The 16085-nt window shown below is 49.6% G+C and overlaps 1 protein-coding gene across 1 annotated transcript in view; it reads left to right on the top strand.

Moving 5' to 3' along the window:
• The window catches only part of LOC132389144 (asialoglycoprotein receptor 2-like), a 61818-nt gene that overhangs the window by 21028 nt on the left and 24705 nt on the right, over positions 1-16085 (top strand). The gene's annotated exons all lie outside the window — the stretch shown is intronic.

Genomic DNA, 16085 nt, shown 5'->3' with positions numbered 1-16085 from the left:
CTGCTGGGACTTTCATCCACAATTGTCTCTAGAGTTTACAGAGAATGGTGCAAAAAACAGAGAGAAATCTACTGGCTGACAGGGCCTTGTTAGTGAGAGAGGTGAGAGGAGAATGGCCGGACTGGTTCAAGCTGACAGGGCCTTGTTAATGAGAGAGGTGAGAGGAGAATGGCCGGACTGGTTCAAGCTGACAGGGCCTTGTTAATGAGAGAGGTGAGAGGAGAATGGCCGGACTGGTTCAAGCTGACAGGGCCTTGCTAGTGAGAGAGGTGAGAGGAGAATGGCCGGACTGGTTCAAGCTGACAGGGCCTTGTTAATGAGAGAGGTGAGGGGAGAATGGCCGGACTGGTTCAAGCTGACAGGGCCTTGTTAGTGAGAGAGGTGAGAGGAGAATGGCCAGACTGGTTCAAGCTGACAGGGCCTTGTTAATGAGAGAGGTGAGAGGAGAATGGCCGGACTGGTTCAAGCTGACAGGGCCTTGTTAATGAGAGTGGTGAGAGGAGAATGGCCGGACTGGTTCAAGCTGACAGGGCCTTGTTAATGAGAGAGGTGAGAGGAGAATGGCCGGACTGGTTCAAGCTGACAGGGCCTTGTTAATGAGAGAGGTGAGAGGAGAATGGCCGGACTGATTCAAGCTGACAGGGCCTTCTTAGTGAGAGAGGTGAGAGGAGAATGGCCGGACTGGTTCAAGCTGACAGGGCCTTGTTAATGAGAGTGGTGAGAGGAGAATGGCCGGACTGGTTCAAGCTGACAGGGCCTTGTTAATGAGAGAGGTGAGAGGAGAATGGCCGGACTGGTTCAAGCTGACAGGGCCTTGTTAATGAGAGAGGTGAGAGGAGAATGGCCGGACTGGTTCAAGCTGACAGGGCCTTGTTAGTGAGAGAGGTGAGAGGAGAATGGCCGGACTGGTTCAAGCTGACAGGGCCTTGTTAGTGAGAGAGGTGAGAGGAGAATGGCCGGACTGGTTCAAGCTGACAGGGCCTTGTTAGTGAGAGAGGTGAGAGGAGAATGGCCGGACTGGTTCAAGCTGACAGGGCCTTGTTAGTGAGAGAGGTGAGAGGAGAATGGCCGGACTGGTTCAAGCTGACAGGGCCTTGTTAGTGAGAGAGGTGAGAGGAGAATGGCCGGACTGGTTCAAGCTGACAGGGCCTTGTTAGTGAGAGAGGTGAGAGGAGAATGGCCGGACTGGTTCAAGCTGACAGGGCCTTGTTAGTGAGAGAGGTGAGAGGAGAATGGCCGGACTGGTTCAAGCTGACAGGGCCTTGTTAATGAGAGAGGTGAGGGGAGAATGGCCGGACTGGTTCAAGCTGACAGGGCCTTGTTAATGAGAGTGGTGAGAGGAGAATGGCCGGACTGGTTCAAGCTGACAGGGCCTTGTTAATGAGAGTGGTGAGAGGAGAATGGCCGGACTGGTTCAAGCTGACAGGGCCTTGTGAATGAGAGAGGTGAGAGGAGAATGGCCGGACTGGTTCAAGCTGACAGGGCCTTGTTAGTGAGAGAGGTGAGAGGAGAATGGCCGGACTGGTTCAAGCTGACAGGGCCTTGTTAGTGAGAGAGTGAGAGGAGAATGGCCGGACTGGTTCAAGCTGACAGGGCCTTGTTAGTGAGAGAGGTGAGAGGAGAATGGCCGGACTGGTTCAAGCTGACAGGGCCTTGTTAGTGAGAGAGGTGAGAGGAGAATGGCCGGACTGGTTCAAGCTGACAGGGCCTTGTTAGTGAGAGAGGTGAGAGGAGAATGGCCGGACTGGTTCAAGCTGACAGGGCCTTGTGAATGAGAGAGGTGAGAGGAGAATGGCCGGACTGGTTCAAGCTGACAGGGCCTTGTTAGTGAGAGAGGTGAGAGGAGAATGGCCGGACTGGTTCAAGCTGACAGGGCCTTGTTAGTGAGAGAGTGAGAGGAGAATGGCCGGACTGGTTCAAGCTGACAGGGCCTTGTTAGTGAGAGAGGTGAGAGGAGAATGGCCGGACTGGTTCAAGCTGACAGGGCCTTGTTAGTGAGAGAGGTGAGAGGAGAATGGCCGGACTGGTTCAAGCTGACAGGGCCTTGTTAGTGAGAGAGGTGAGAGGAGAATGGCCGGACTGGTTCAAGCTGACAGGGCCTTGTTAATGAGAGAGGTGAGGAGAGAATGGCCGGACTGGTTCAAGCTGACAGGGCCTTGTTAATGAGAGAGGTGAGAGGAGAATGGCCGGACTGGTTCAAGCTGACAGGGCCTTGTTAATGAGAGAGGTGAGAGGAGAATGGCCGGACTGGTTCAAGCTGACAGGGCCTCGTTAGTGAGAGAGGTGAGAGGAGAATGGCCGGACTGGTTCAAGCTGACAGGGCCTCGTTAGTGAGAGAGGTGAGAGGAGAATGGCCGGACTGGTTCAAGCTGACAGGGCCTTGTTAGTGAGAGAGGTGAGAGGAGAATGGCCGGACTGGTTCAAGCTGACAGGGCCTTGTTAGTGAGAGAGGTGAGAGGAGAATGGCCGGACTGGTTCAAGCTGACAGGGCCTTGTTAGTGAGAGAGGTGAGAGGAGAATGGCCGGACTGGTTCAAGCTGACAGGGCCTTGTTAGTGAGAGAGGTGAGAGGAGAATGGCCGGACTGGTTCAAGCTGACAGGGCCTTGTTAGTGAGAGAGGTGAGAGGAGAATGGCCGGACTGGTTCAAGCTGACAGGGCCTTGTTAGTGAGAGAGGTGAGAGGAGAATGGCCGGACTGGTTCAAGCTGACAGGGCCTTGTTACTGAGAGTGGTGAGAGGAGAATGGCCGGACTGGTTCAAGCTGACAGGGCCTTGTTAATGAGAGTGGTGAGAGGAGAATGGCCGGACTGGTTCAAGCTGACAGGGCCTTGTTAATAAGAGAGGTGAGAGGAGAATGGCCGGACTGGTTCAAGCTGACAGGGCCTTGTTAATGAGAGTGGTGAGAGGAGAATGGCCGGACTGGTTCAAGCTGACAGGGCCTTGTTAGTGAGAGAGGTGAGAGGAGAATGGCCGGACTGGTTCAAGCTGACAGGGCCTTGTTAGTGAGAGAGGTGAGGGGAGAATGTCCGGACTGGTTCAAGCTGACAGGGCCTTGTTAATGAGAGTGGTGAGAGGAGAATGGCCGGACTGGTTCAAGCTGACAGGGCCTTGTTAATGAGAGAGGTGAGGGGAGAATGGCCGGACTGGTTCAAGCTGACAGGGCCTTGTTAAAGAGAGAGGTGAGGGGAGAATGGCCAGACTGGTTCAAGCTGACAGGGCCTTGTTAATGAGAGAGGTGAGAGGAGAATGGCCGGACTGGTTCAAGCTGACAGGGCCTTGCTCGTGAGAGAGGTGAGAGGAGAATGGCCGGACTGGTTCAAGCTGACAGGGCCTTGTTACTGAGAGAGGTGAGGGGAGAATGGCCGGACTGGTTCAAGCTGACAGGGCCTTGTTACTGAGAGAGGTGAGGGGAGAATGGCCGGACTGGTTCAAGCTGACAGGGCCTTGTTAGTGAGAGAGGTGAGAGGAGAATGGCCGGACTGGTTCAAGCTGACAGGGCCTTGTTAATAAGAGAGGTGAGAGGAGAATGGCCGGACTGGTTCAAGCTGACAGGGCCTTGTTAATGAGAGTGGTGAGAGGAGAATGGCCGGACTGGTTCAAGCTGACAGGGCCTTGTTAGTGAGAGAGGTGAGAGGAGAATGGCCGGACTGGTTCAAGCTGACAGGGCCTTGTTAGTGAGAGAGGTGAGGGGAGAATGTCCGGACTGGTTCAAGCTGACAGGGCCTTGTTAATGAGAGTGGTGAGAGGAGAATGGCCGGACTGGTTCAAGCTGACAGGGCCTTGTTAATGAGAGAGGTGAGGGGAGAATGGCCGGACTGGTTCAAGCTGACAGGGCCTTGTTAAAGAGAGAGGTGAGGGGAGAATGGCCAGACTGGTTCAAGCTGACAGGGCCTTGTTAATGAGAGAGGTGAGAGGAGAATGGCCGGACTGGTTCAAGCTGACAGGGCCTTGCTCGTGAGAGAGGTGAGAGGAGAATGGCCGGACTGGTTCAAGCTGACAGGGCCTTGTTACTGAGAGAGGTGAGGGGAGAATGGCCGGACTGGTTCAAGCTGACAGGGCCTTGTTACTGAGAGAGGTGAGGGGAGAATGGCCGGACTGGTTCAAGCTGACAGGGCCTTGTTAGTGAGAGAGGTGAGAGGAGAATGGCCGGACTGGTTCAAGCTGACAGGGCCTTGTTAGTGAGAGAGGTGAGAGGAGAATGGCCGGACTGGTTCAAGCTGACAGGGCCTTGTTAATGAGAGAGGTGAGAGGAGAATGGCCGGACTGGTTCAAGCTGACAGGGCCTTGTTAATGAGAGAGGTGAGAGGAGAATGGCCGGACTGGTTCAAGCTGACAGGGCCTTGTTAATGAGAGAGGTGAGAGGAGAATGGCCGGACTGGTTCAAGCTGACAGGGCCTTGTTAGTGAGAGAGGTGAGAGGAGAATGGCCGGACTGGTTCAAGCTGACAGGGCCTTGTGAATGAGAGAGGTGAGAGGAGAATGGCCGGACTGGTTCAAGCTGACAGGGCCTTGTTAATGAGAGAGGTGAAAGGAGAATGGCCGGACTGGTTCAAGCTGACAGGGCCTAGTTAGTGAGAGAGGTGAGAGGAGAATGGCCAGACTGGTTCAAGCTGACAGGGCCTCGTTAGTGAGAGAGGTGAGAGGAGAATGGCCGGACTGGTTCAAGCTGACAGGGCCTTGTTAATGAGAGAGGTGAGAGGAGAATGGCCGGACTGGTTCAAGCTGACAGGGCCTTGTTAGTGAGAGAGGTGAGAGGAGAATGGCCGGACTGGTTCAAGCTGACAGGGCCTTGTTAATGAGAGAGGTGAGAGGAGAATGGCCGGACTGGTTCAAGCTGACAGGGCCTTGTTAATGAGAGAGGTGAGAGGAGAATGGCCGGACTGGTTCAAGCTGACAGGGCCTTGTTAATGAGAGAGGTGAGAGGAGAATGGCCGGACTGGTTCAAGCTGACAGGGCCTTGTTAGTGAGAGAGGTGAGAGGAGAATGGCCGGACTGGTTCAAGCTGACAGGGCCTTGTTAGTGAGAGAGGTGAGAGGAGAATGGCCGGACTGGTTCAAGCTGACAGGGCCTTGTTAGTGAGAGAGGTGAGAGGAGAATGGCCGGACTGGTTCAAGCTGACAGGGCCTTGTTAGTGAGAGAGGTGAGAGGAGAATGGCCGGACTGGTTCAAGCTGACAGGGCCTTGTTAGTGAGAGAGGTGAGGGGAGAATGGCCGGACTGGTTCAAGCTGACAGGGCCTTGTTAATGAGAGTGGTGAGAGGAGAATGGCCGGACTGGTTCAAGCTGACAGGGCCTTGTTAATGAGAGAGGTGAGAGGAGAATGGCCGGACTGGTTCAAGCTGACAGGGCCTTGTTAATGAGAGTGGTGAGAGGAGAATGGCCGGACAGGTTCAAGCTGACAGGGCCTTGTTAGTGAGAGAGGTGAGAGGAGAATGGCCGGACTGGTTCAAGCTGACAGGGCCTTGTTAGTGAGAGAGGTGAGGGGAGAATGGCCGGACTGGTTCAAGCTGACAGGGCCTTGTTAATGAGAGTGGTGAGAGGAGAATGGCCGGACTGGTTCAAGCTGACAGGGCCTTGTTAATGAGAGAGGTGAGAGGAGAATGGCCGGACTGGTTCAAGCTGACAGGGCCTTGTTAGTGAGAGAGGTGAGAGGAGAATGGCCGGACTGGTTCAAGCTGACAGGGCCTTGTTAATGAGAGAGGTGAGAGGAGAATGGCCGGACTGGTTCAAGCTGACAGGGCCTTGTTAATGAGAGAGGTGAGAGGAGAATGGCCGGACTGGTTCAAGCTGACAGGGCCTTGTTAGTGAGAGAGGTGAGAGGAGAATGGCCGGACTGGTTCAAGCTGACAGGGCCTTGTTAGTGAGAGAGGTGAGAGGAGAATGGCCGGACTGGTTCAAGCTGACAGGGCCTTGTTAATGAGAGAGGTGAGAGGAGAATGGCCGGACTGGTTCAAGCTGACAGGGCCTTGTTAATGAGAGTGGTGAGAGGAGAATGGCCGGACTGGTTCAAGCTGACAGGGCCTTGTTAGTGAGAGAGGTGAGAGGAGAATGGCCGGACTGGTTCAAGCTGACAGGGCCTTGTTAATGAGAGAGGTGAGAGGAGAATGGCCGGACTGGTTCAAGCTGACAGGGCCTTGTTAATGAGAGAGGTGAGAGGAGAATGGCCGGACTGGTTCAAGCTGACAGGGCCTTGTTAGTGAGAGAGGTGAGAGGAGAATGGCCGGACTGGTTCAAGCTGACAGGGCCTTGTTAGTGAGAGAGGTGAGAGGAGAATGGCCGGACTGGTTCAAGCTGACAGGGCCTTGTTAGTGAGAGTGGTGAGAGGAGAATGGCCGGACTGGTTCAAGCTGACAGGGCCTTGTTAGTGAGAGAGGTGAGAGGAGAATGGCCGGACTGGTTCAAGCTGACAGGGCCTTGTTAGTGAGAGAGGTGAGGGGAGAATGGCCGGACTGGTTCAAGCTGACAGGGCCTTGTTAATGAGAGTGGTGAGAGGAGAATGGCCGGACTGGTTCAAGCTGACAGGGCCTTGTTAATGAGAGTGGTGAGAGGAGAATGGCCGGACTGGTTCAAGCTGACAGGGCCTTGTTAATGAGAGTGGTGAGAGGAGAATGGCCGGACTGGTTCAAGCTGACAGGGCCTTGTTAATGAGAGAGGTGAGAGGAGAATGGCCGGACTGGTTCAAGCTGACAGGGCCTTGTTAGTGAGAGAGGTGAGAGGAGAATGGCCGGACTGGTTCAAGCTGACAGGGCCTTGTTAATGAGAGAGGTGAGAGGAGAATGGCCGGACTGGTTCAAGCTGACAGGGCCTTGTTAATGAGAGAGGTGAGAGGAGAATGGCCGGACTGGTTCAAGCTGACAGGGCCTTGTTAGTGAGAGAGGTGAGAGGAGAATGGCCGGACTGGTTCAAGCTGACAGGGCCTTGTTAGTGAGAGAGGTGAGAGGAGAATGGCCGGACTGGTTCAAGCTGACAGGGCCTTGTTAATGAGAGAGGTGAGAGGAGAATGGCCGGACTGGTTCAAGCTGACAGGGCCTTGTTAATGAGAGTGGTGAGAGGAGAATGGCCGGACTGGTTCAAGCTGACAGGGCCTTGTTAGTGAGAGAGGTGAGAGGAGAATGGCCGGACTGGTTCAAGCTGACAGGGCCTTGTTAATGAGAGAGGTGAGAGGAGAATGGCCGGACTGGTTCAAGCTGACAGGGCCTTGTTAGTGAGAGAGGTGAGAGGATAATGGCCGGACTGGTTCAAGCTGACAGGGCCTTGTTAGTGAGAGAGGTGAGAGGAGAATGGCCGGACTGGTTCAAGCTGACAGGGCCTTGTTAATGAGAGAGGTGAGAGGAGAATGGCCAGACTGGTTCAAGCTGACAGGGCCTTGTTAATGAGAGAGGTGAGAGGAGAATGGCCGGACTGGTTCAAGCTGACAGGGCCTTGTTAATGAGAGAGGTGAGAGGAGAATGGCCGGACTGGTTCAAGCTGACAGGGCCTTGTTAGTGAGAGAGGTGAGAGGAGAATGGCCGGACTGGTTCAAGCTGACAGGGCCTTGTTAGTGAGAGAGGTGAGAGGAGAATGGCCGGACTGGTTCAAGCTGACAGGGCCTTGTTAGTGAGAGAGGTGAGAGGAGAATGGCCGGACTGGTTCAAGCTGACAGGGCTTGTTAATGAGAGAGGTGAGAGGAGAATGACCGGACTGGTTCAAGCTGACAGGGCCTTGTTAGTGAGAGAGGTGAGAGGAGAATGGCCGGACTGGTTCAAGCTGACAGGGCCTTGTTAATGAGAGAGGTGAGAGGAGAATGGCCGGACTGGTTCAAGCTGACAGTGACTCAAATAACCACACGTCACAACAGTTTTGTGCAGAGGAGCATCTCTGAATGCTCAACACGTCAAACCTTGAAGCGGACGGGCTGTAGCCACAGAAGACCACAAACGTGCCTGTACACTCCGTGCCACTTTATGAGATACTAGAGGTGCCGAATATAGTGGCTGCTGTGTGTAATTCAGAATCTGGTTTGTTATCACCAAATCATGATTTTTTTTTGTTGTTTTGAGGCAGCAATACAGTGTGAAGGCATAAAATTATAGTAAGAACTACATAAAGATAAGTAAGTAGTGAAGAAGAGTGTCAAATAGTGGATAGTGTTATGCGTTCATTGTCCGGTCATAAACCTGAGGACAGAAAGAGCTGTTCCTAAAATATCAAGTGTGTGCCTTCGGTCTCCGGCACCTCCTCCTTGATGAGAAGAGGACATGTCCTGGTGATGGGGGTCTTTAATGATGGATGCTACCTTTTTTTTAACATGAAATTTCCTTTATCACAAATTCGGTGCTATACAGTACATACAAAACAGTGACTAACACAATTACTCCATTACAAACAGACAATACACATTAAGCCAAAATATTCCCATCTCTATCAATGATGGGAATTACACCCTGCCTTTGTAGACATGGCCTTCTGAAGGGGCGCCTGACGATGGTGGGGGGTATGTCAGTGCTCATGATGGAGCTGGCTGTGTTTGTAATCTTCTGCAGCTTTTTCTGATTCTGTGCAGTGGCCCTCCCAACACCAGACAGTGATACAACCAGTCAGAATCCTCTCCAGGGTACATCTGTAGAAATTTGCTCGTCTTTGGTAACATCCTGAGGCAGCATTCATTGGTTCATAGTCTGTTCAGAAATTTTATGGTGGAGGGGAAGGAGCTGATCCTGAAATATTCAGGGTCCCTGTGCTTTCTCTCTGATGGTGGTAATGACAGCAGGCCTGTCCTGGGTGGGCAGGGACCTTAATGCTAGATGCTACCGCTTTGAGGCATTGCCTTTTGAAGATGTCCCCGATGGTGGAGAGATGAGTGCCCACGATGGAGCCACAAACACGAGACAATCTGCAGACGCTGGAAATCCAAAGCAACACACACAAAATGCTGGAGGAACTCAGCAGGTCAGGCAGCATCTGTGGAAAAGAGTAAACAGTCGACGTTTCAGGCTGAGACCCTTCATCAGGACAGAAGGGAAAGAAGAGAACTCCGATTAAGAAGGTGGGGGAGTTGAGGAGGAAGTACAAGGTGGTGGGTGATAGGTGAAACCGGGAGAGGGGGAGGAGGTGAAGTAAAGAACAGGGAAGTTTGATGGAAGAGATAAAGGGCTGGAGAAGGGGGATCTGATGGAGGGTAGAAGACCATGGAAGAAAGGGAAGGGGTAGGAGCACCTGAGGCAGGTGATGGGCAGACAAGGAGATGAGGTGAAAGAGCAAAAAGGGAATATGGAATGGTGAAGGAGGGGGAAAATTACTGGAAGTTCAACATATTGATGTTCATGCATGGAGGTTACCTAGTTGGAATATAACCTGAGTGTGGCCATATCGTGACTGTAGAGGAGGCCATGGATTGACATATCGTAATGGGTACAGGAAGTAGAATTGAAATGGATGGACACTGGGGGATCCTGCTTTTCCTGGTGGGCAGAACATAGGTGCTCGGTGAAGCGGTCTCCCGATTTTCATTGGGTCTCTCTGATATACAGGAGGCCACACCAGGAGCACCGGATACAGTAGATGCCCCAACAGTCTCACAGGTAAAGTGTCAGCTCACCTGGAAGGACTGTTTGGGGCCCTGAATGGTGGTGAGGGAGGAGGTGTAGGGACAGTTGTGACTCTTGTTCTGCTTGCAAGGGTAACAATGGGGAGGGACGAGTGGACAGGGGAGTTGTGTAGGGAGTGATCCCTGTGGAAAGTGGGAAGTTGGGAGGGAGAGACGTGTTTGGTGGTGGGATTCCATAGGATGTTTTGGAAGTTCTGGAGAATTATGTGCTGGATGCGGAGGCTAGAGGGTGAGGACAAGAGGAACCCTATCCTGGTGTGGCAATGCGAAGATGTGGGTGAGGGCAGCATTGATGGTGGAGGAAGGGAAGGCTCTTTCTTTGAAGAAGGAGGACGCCTCAGTAATTCTGGAATGGAAAGCCTCATCCTGAGAACAGATGTGGCAGAAATGGAGGAATTGAGAGAAGGGGATGGCGTTTTTACAAGTGACAGGGTGGGATGTGGTATAGTCCAGGTATCTGTGGGAGTCAGTGGGTTTATGTTAGTAGATAGACTGTCTCTGGAGAAATGGACCAAGCAAGTTTAAGAGCTGGTGGAAGTTGGAGGCATAATTGATGAAGTTGACGAGCTCAGCGTGGTGCAGGAAGGAGTACTGGTGCAGTCGTTGATGTCACATAGGAAGAGTTGGGAAGCAATATCGGCATAGGCTTCAAACCTGGCCTGTTCCATGTAGTTGACAAAAAGGCAGGCATAGCCAATGCCCATGGTGACTCTTTTCAGGAAGTGACCGTGGGTTCTCAGACCATTTAGAAATTCAATGGATGCCAAGGAGAATCTGTTTTAGAAAGGTATGAAAGCTTCTGTCTGTGACTGATATGTGCTCTTGCAGAGTCGTAGATCCATCCAGCACAGAATCAGGCCACTCGGCCCAGTTGGCCCATGCAATCCTTGCCCTCTAAACCTTTCCTTTCCATGTCCCTGTCCAAGAGTTGCCTCAACCACTTCCTCTGGCAGCTCGTTCCATGTACGGACCATTCTCTGGATAGAAAAAGCTGCCTATATCGCTTCTGTCACCGTGATATAAAATACGTGGGCTGAAGCAAAGTAAACAGTAATGGCCTATTTTTTTTTAAAGAAGGGGTCAAAATATAAAATACCAAGGGCTCAAACTTCAAGCAGTGTGTCGAAGGATTGGATGAAGGATGAGGAATTTGCTTTTCATCTGGAAGGAGTGACTATCAGTGTAAATATCGTGTATCCTCACTGGGATCAGTGTAAATTGTGTGGAATTCATCACCACAGGTGGCTGTGAAGGTCAGGTCATTAGGTGTATTTGAAGCTGAGGCTGAGAAGCTAATCTCCTCTACCCCAATCTACTCAATCTCTCTCCGTAACTCAGTTCCTCAGATCCAGCTAATTTTTTGGAAACCTCTGCACCAAAACAGAACATAGCATCCCAAAATGTGACCCCTGTCAGCATCGTGTTCAGCTGCAACATGGCGTCCTCACTCCTCTTCTCAGTACACTGACTGACGAAGGCCAGCATGCCAAATGCCTTTCTCAGCACTCCATCTACTTGTGACGCCACTTTCGCAGAACCATGAACTCGTACTCCGAGGTCCCTCTGTACTACAACACTCCACAGGGCCCTACCATTCACTGTGGTGCACAGATTTGGCTTCCCAAGATGCAAGATCCAAATTAAACTCCACTCCGAAACTCAATCATCCTCTCAATCCTACCATCAAGCCAACTGTGTATCCAAATAGTTCGCTCTCTCTGGACCCCGTCTAATTTACCCTTCCAGAGCAGCCTCCCGGTGGAACCCCAGAAGAATCCTGCAGAAGTACAGGTAGACTATTTCCAATCCTGTTCTCATCTATGTTTTTTTGGTTTCTTCTTCCTAAACAAAGAGACCTAAAGCAAATTTGTGAGACGTGATCTCCCTTGTACAAAGCCATGCTGACCATCCCACACCAACCCCTGTCTTTCCAAGTGCTTGTGTATCTTGTCTCTCGGAATCCTCTCCAGTAACCATGGGTTCAGCTGCCTTTTCTTTGCCGATGGGATCCCTCTGCTGCTGGAGAAGGAGTCTGTGAGTGTCCTATCACTGTGGCAGGCGGGTAGTCCTCTGTGTATGTCTGGTGTCTCTCTCTTTTGATCTTGTCAGAGGATGTTACCACGGTTCTGCATTTATGGTTTGGACTTTTGCATTCATGGACCGTGGACTTATGGTTTCAGTATTCTGTTTTCAGTGTTTCCTTTCCGTTTAGTTTTACGAGGGGAGGGGCTTTGGGAGTTGTTGTTGTGTTGTCTTAGTTTTGTTGGTGTGGGAGAGGAGAGTCTGGGAGTCAATGCTCCTGCTGCATTTTGTGCGGGAAGAAGTGGGGTTTGGGTTGATGTTTCTGTGGGGGAGGAGGGTTTGGGGGGTTGATGATCAAGTTGCCATTCTTTCTGTGTGGGGCGGCTGGTTTTGATGTTTTTCTCTCTGAACGAGTTTCATTGCTTCGCTTGGTTGTGTGGCTATCTGGAGAAGAGGAATCTCAGAGTTGTGTATGGATACATATGTCGATACAAAATGAACCTGTGAACCTTTAATTTGACTACCACAGATGGTAGGCCTACTTGGTCTGTAGTTTGCCAGGTTTTTCTTGGCCACTCTTCACCTTGGCAGGGTCCAGAGAGAGCTAACCAATTGGATACACAGTTGGCTTGATGGTAGGATTGAGAGGGTGGCGATAGAAAGTTTGGGCTGGAGGATCGTGACTGATAGAGTTCCTCGGAGCTCGACGGCACAGCATTCACTGCTCGGTGGTCTTCTGGCACTTCACCCATGACCAACGATGCTGTAGGTATCTCAGCCAACGTTCCCATCATATTCTTGGATAAACCTGGCCAGGCCCAGGAGATTTTGTCTATTTCATACATATCATGAGGACCAGCACCTCCTCTGCTTTAGGGTGGAGAATCCACATTCCGTAAGACATGGGAGCAAAACTAGGCCATTCAGCCCACCGAGTCTGCTGCACCATTCCAACATGGCTGATTCATTATCCCTCTCAACCCTTATATATTGTTGTAATTTATATTTTTATTATGCATCACAATGAACTGCTGCTGCAAAACAACCTATTTCACAAAATATGCTGTGATATTAAACCTGATTCTGATGATCTTGCACCTTATTGTTGTTGAAGGATCTACCCCTTAGTAATACTGATCAGGGAGGCACAGAGAGAATCTGTAATTACTGGCAAGTAACTTTATTGTCTCAACGGAAGAACACGTGAACTTACATAACAGAATACTTGCTAAGTTTTCCTGACTCTCCATGAACAGTCAAAGAATAGAAAAGATATTACCCAGGAAGGGGGTCTATGCTGGCCAAGTGTTCCTTGTCTTCCTTCTCTGATCTCCATATGTCCTTGGGGTCCTCCACATTTGCAATGGTTGCTCTCTGAAAGTTCTTTGTGTCCACATTCAATTGCTCTGATTAGGCTATCCCAGAGCAAGAATCAGTTCAAAGAGTTCACAAAATGGAAGCTGCAGATCAGCTTCACAAAATGGCCACTTCCATCCCCCTTCATGCACATGGCAAGAACAAAGACAATTGGTTTGTCTACTTCCACTGTCCTTGATACATTCAAATTCACTGATGTGTAGGCTGTATTCTACCTGTACTGCACTTTCTTTGTAGCTGTGACACTTTATTCTGCAGTCTGTTATTGTTCGTGAAACAAATTCTGATTCCAATTATTCAGTTTAAAACTCTATCCATAGCCCTGGTTATGTCATTCCCTTATCTCAGAATGGTCTGGATCCCTCTGGAACAGCCCCCTCCTTTTCAAATGTTCCACAAATTCAAACCTACTTTTCCACGCCAATCTTTGAGCCATGCATTTAGTTCTCTGATCAAAGTATGTATTCGTCACCACATTACAGCACTGTGCAAAAGTCTTAGGCACATAAAAAGTGCCTATAAGAAGTATTCACCCCCTTGGAAGTTTTCATGTTTTATTGTTTTACAACATTGAATCACAGTGGATTTAATTTGGCTTTTTGGCACTGATCAACAGAAAAAGACTTGTGGCAAAGTGAAAACAGATCTCTACAAAGGGATCTGAATTAATTATAAATATAGAACACAAAATAATTGATTACGTAAGTATTTACCCCCTCTAATATGACACACCAAATCATCGCTGGTGCAGGCAATTGACCTTGGAAGTCACAAAATTAGTTGAATAGAAATCTGTTTTTGGAGACCTGTGTGCAGTCAAGGTGTTTCAAATGATTGTAGTAAAATACACCGGTAATCGGAAGCTCAAACTGCTGCAGAATTATTATGCTGTTAAAAACAACACCATGAAGACAAAAGAACACTCCAAGCAACTCTGCAAAGAGGTTATTGGAAAACACAAGTCAAGAGATGGATGCAAGAAAATTTCTGTCACGGAATATCTCTTGGAGAACAGTTAAGTCAATCATCAAGAAATGGAAAGAATATGTACAGCTGTAAACCTGTCTAGAGCAGACCATCCTCAACAACTGAGTGAGTGAGCAAGAAGGGGAATGCAATGTCTGTGTGGCTGTTTTTCTGCCTGAATTACAAGTAATAATAAAGAAACATATTTTTATCCAGTTATCAGTATAAACTGCAGAACTGGTTGCCAACATTTTGGGTTCACAGTGGATGGTGAAAATCTGTCCTTGCAAAGTTATAATTTGTTCAGATTCTTTTTCGGTTTTGACTAGTCTCGTTCTAGCAGTGGGTCAGATTTACTGCTGGAAGCTCCTCAAACTCTATTTCATGTTCAAAGTATTGGTTTACATGTCTCTTTTTATGGGTCCCTGCAGACTGAGGGGAATGTGTGGGTTGATTGTTTGGCCAAAAAAGCTGTTAGAAGTTCATCTGTGAGCATAGAACTTCCGCTTAGCAAATCAAGGGGTTGGTGGGGCTAAAAATTAGGGGAGTATGGCAAGACTGGTGGGATAATGGGCATCAGGGGAGACACCTTTACAGAATACATAAACTGTTGGGTCTATAGGGGAAGGGGGAAATAGCAGAGTGAAGTTGAGGCTCTGGTGATAATTTACCAAAACTCTCTGGACTCTGGGCAGGTCCCAGCAGATTGGAAGAAGGTGAATGTCATACCACTGTTTGAAAAAGGATGTAGGTAAAAGGCGTGACGAAGGATCTCGGCCCGAAACATCGACAGTGTTTCTCCTCATAGATGCTGCCTGGCCTGCTGTGTTCCACCAGCATTTTGTGTGTGTTGCTTGAATTTCCAGCATCTGCAGATTTCCTCATGCTAGATAAAAGGCAGGTGTCTATAGGCCAGTTAGTTTAACATATGTAGTTGGGAAATGCTTGAAACTATCATTGAGGAAGAAATAGTGAGGCATCTGGAAAATGGATCCATCAGGTTGGTGTTGGGCCCACAATTGTACGCGATATACATGAACAATCTGGAAGAGGGAATGAGTGTGGTGTGTCTAAGTTTGCTGATGACACTAAATTGAGTGGAAAAGCAAATTGTGCAGAAGGTGCAAAGAGATACAGATAGGTTAAGTGAATGGGCAAGGGTCTGGCAGATAGAGTACAATGTTGGTAAATGCAAGGTCATCCATGCTGGAAGGAAAAATGGAAGATCAGATCATTATTTAAATGGTAAAAATTGCAGCTTGGTGTTGTGCGGAGGGACTGGGGAGTGTATGTGCATGAATCACAAAAGGCTGGTTTGCAGGAGCAGCGGGCTATCAAGAAGGCAAGTGGAATGTTGACCTTCATTGCTGGAGGGATTGAATTTAAGAGCAGGGTGGTTATGCTGCAACTGTACAATGTACTGGTGAGGCTGCACTGGAGTACTGCGTGCAGTTCTGGTCTCCTAACTTGAGGAAGGATAGACTGGCTTTGGAGGTGGTGCAGGGGAGGCTCACCAGGTAGATATCAGAGATGAGGGGGTTAGACTATGAGGAGAGATTGAGTCACCTGGGACTGTACTCGCTGGAATTCAGAAGAATGAGAGGAGATGAAAGGAGATCTTATAGAAACATATAAAATTATGAAAGGGAAAGGTAAGATAGAGGCAGGAAAATTGTTTCCACTGGTAGTTGAGACTATAACGAGGAGACATTGCCTCAAGATTTGAGTAGATTTAAAATGGAGATGAGGAGGAACTGCTTTTCCCAGAGAATGGTGAATCTGTGGAATCTCTATCCAATGAAGCGGTAGCGGCGACCTGAGTAAATATATTTCAGATAAGGTTGGATAGATTTCTGCATGGTAGGGAATTAAAGGTGACGGGGAAAAGGCAGGTTGGCGGAGATGAGTCCATGGCCAGATCAGCCATGATCTTATTGAATGGTGGAGCAAGCTCGACAGGCCGGATGGCCGACTCCTGCTCCGATTTCTTATGACAAGTGGGGAAGGAATTATATTGACTCGACTTAGAATTGGGCACACTGTGCTTGTATTCTTTGTATCTTCTTGGAAAACATCACTCCTGGGTGGGTAGGTGCTGTCATCATTATGAAACAGTTGAACATATTCTTTTGCATT

The sequence above is a fragment of the Hypanus sabinus genome, unplaced genomic scaffold (genome assembly GCF_030144855.1).
Source record: "Hypanus sabinus isolate sHypSab1 unplaced genomic scaffold, sHypSab1.hap1 scaffold_483, whole genome shotgun sequence".
Taxonomy (NCBI): Eukaryota; Metazoa; Chordata; class Chondrichthyes; order Myliobatiformes; family Dasyatidae; genus Hypanus; species Hypanus sabinus.
Note: the sequence above shows the minus strand (reverse complement) of the source record. Positions and strands in the feature narration are given on the sequence as shown.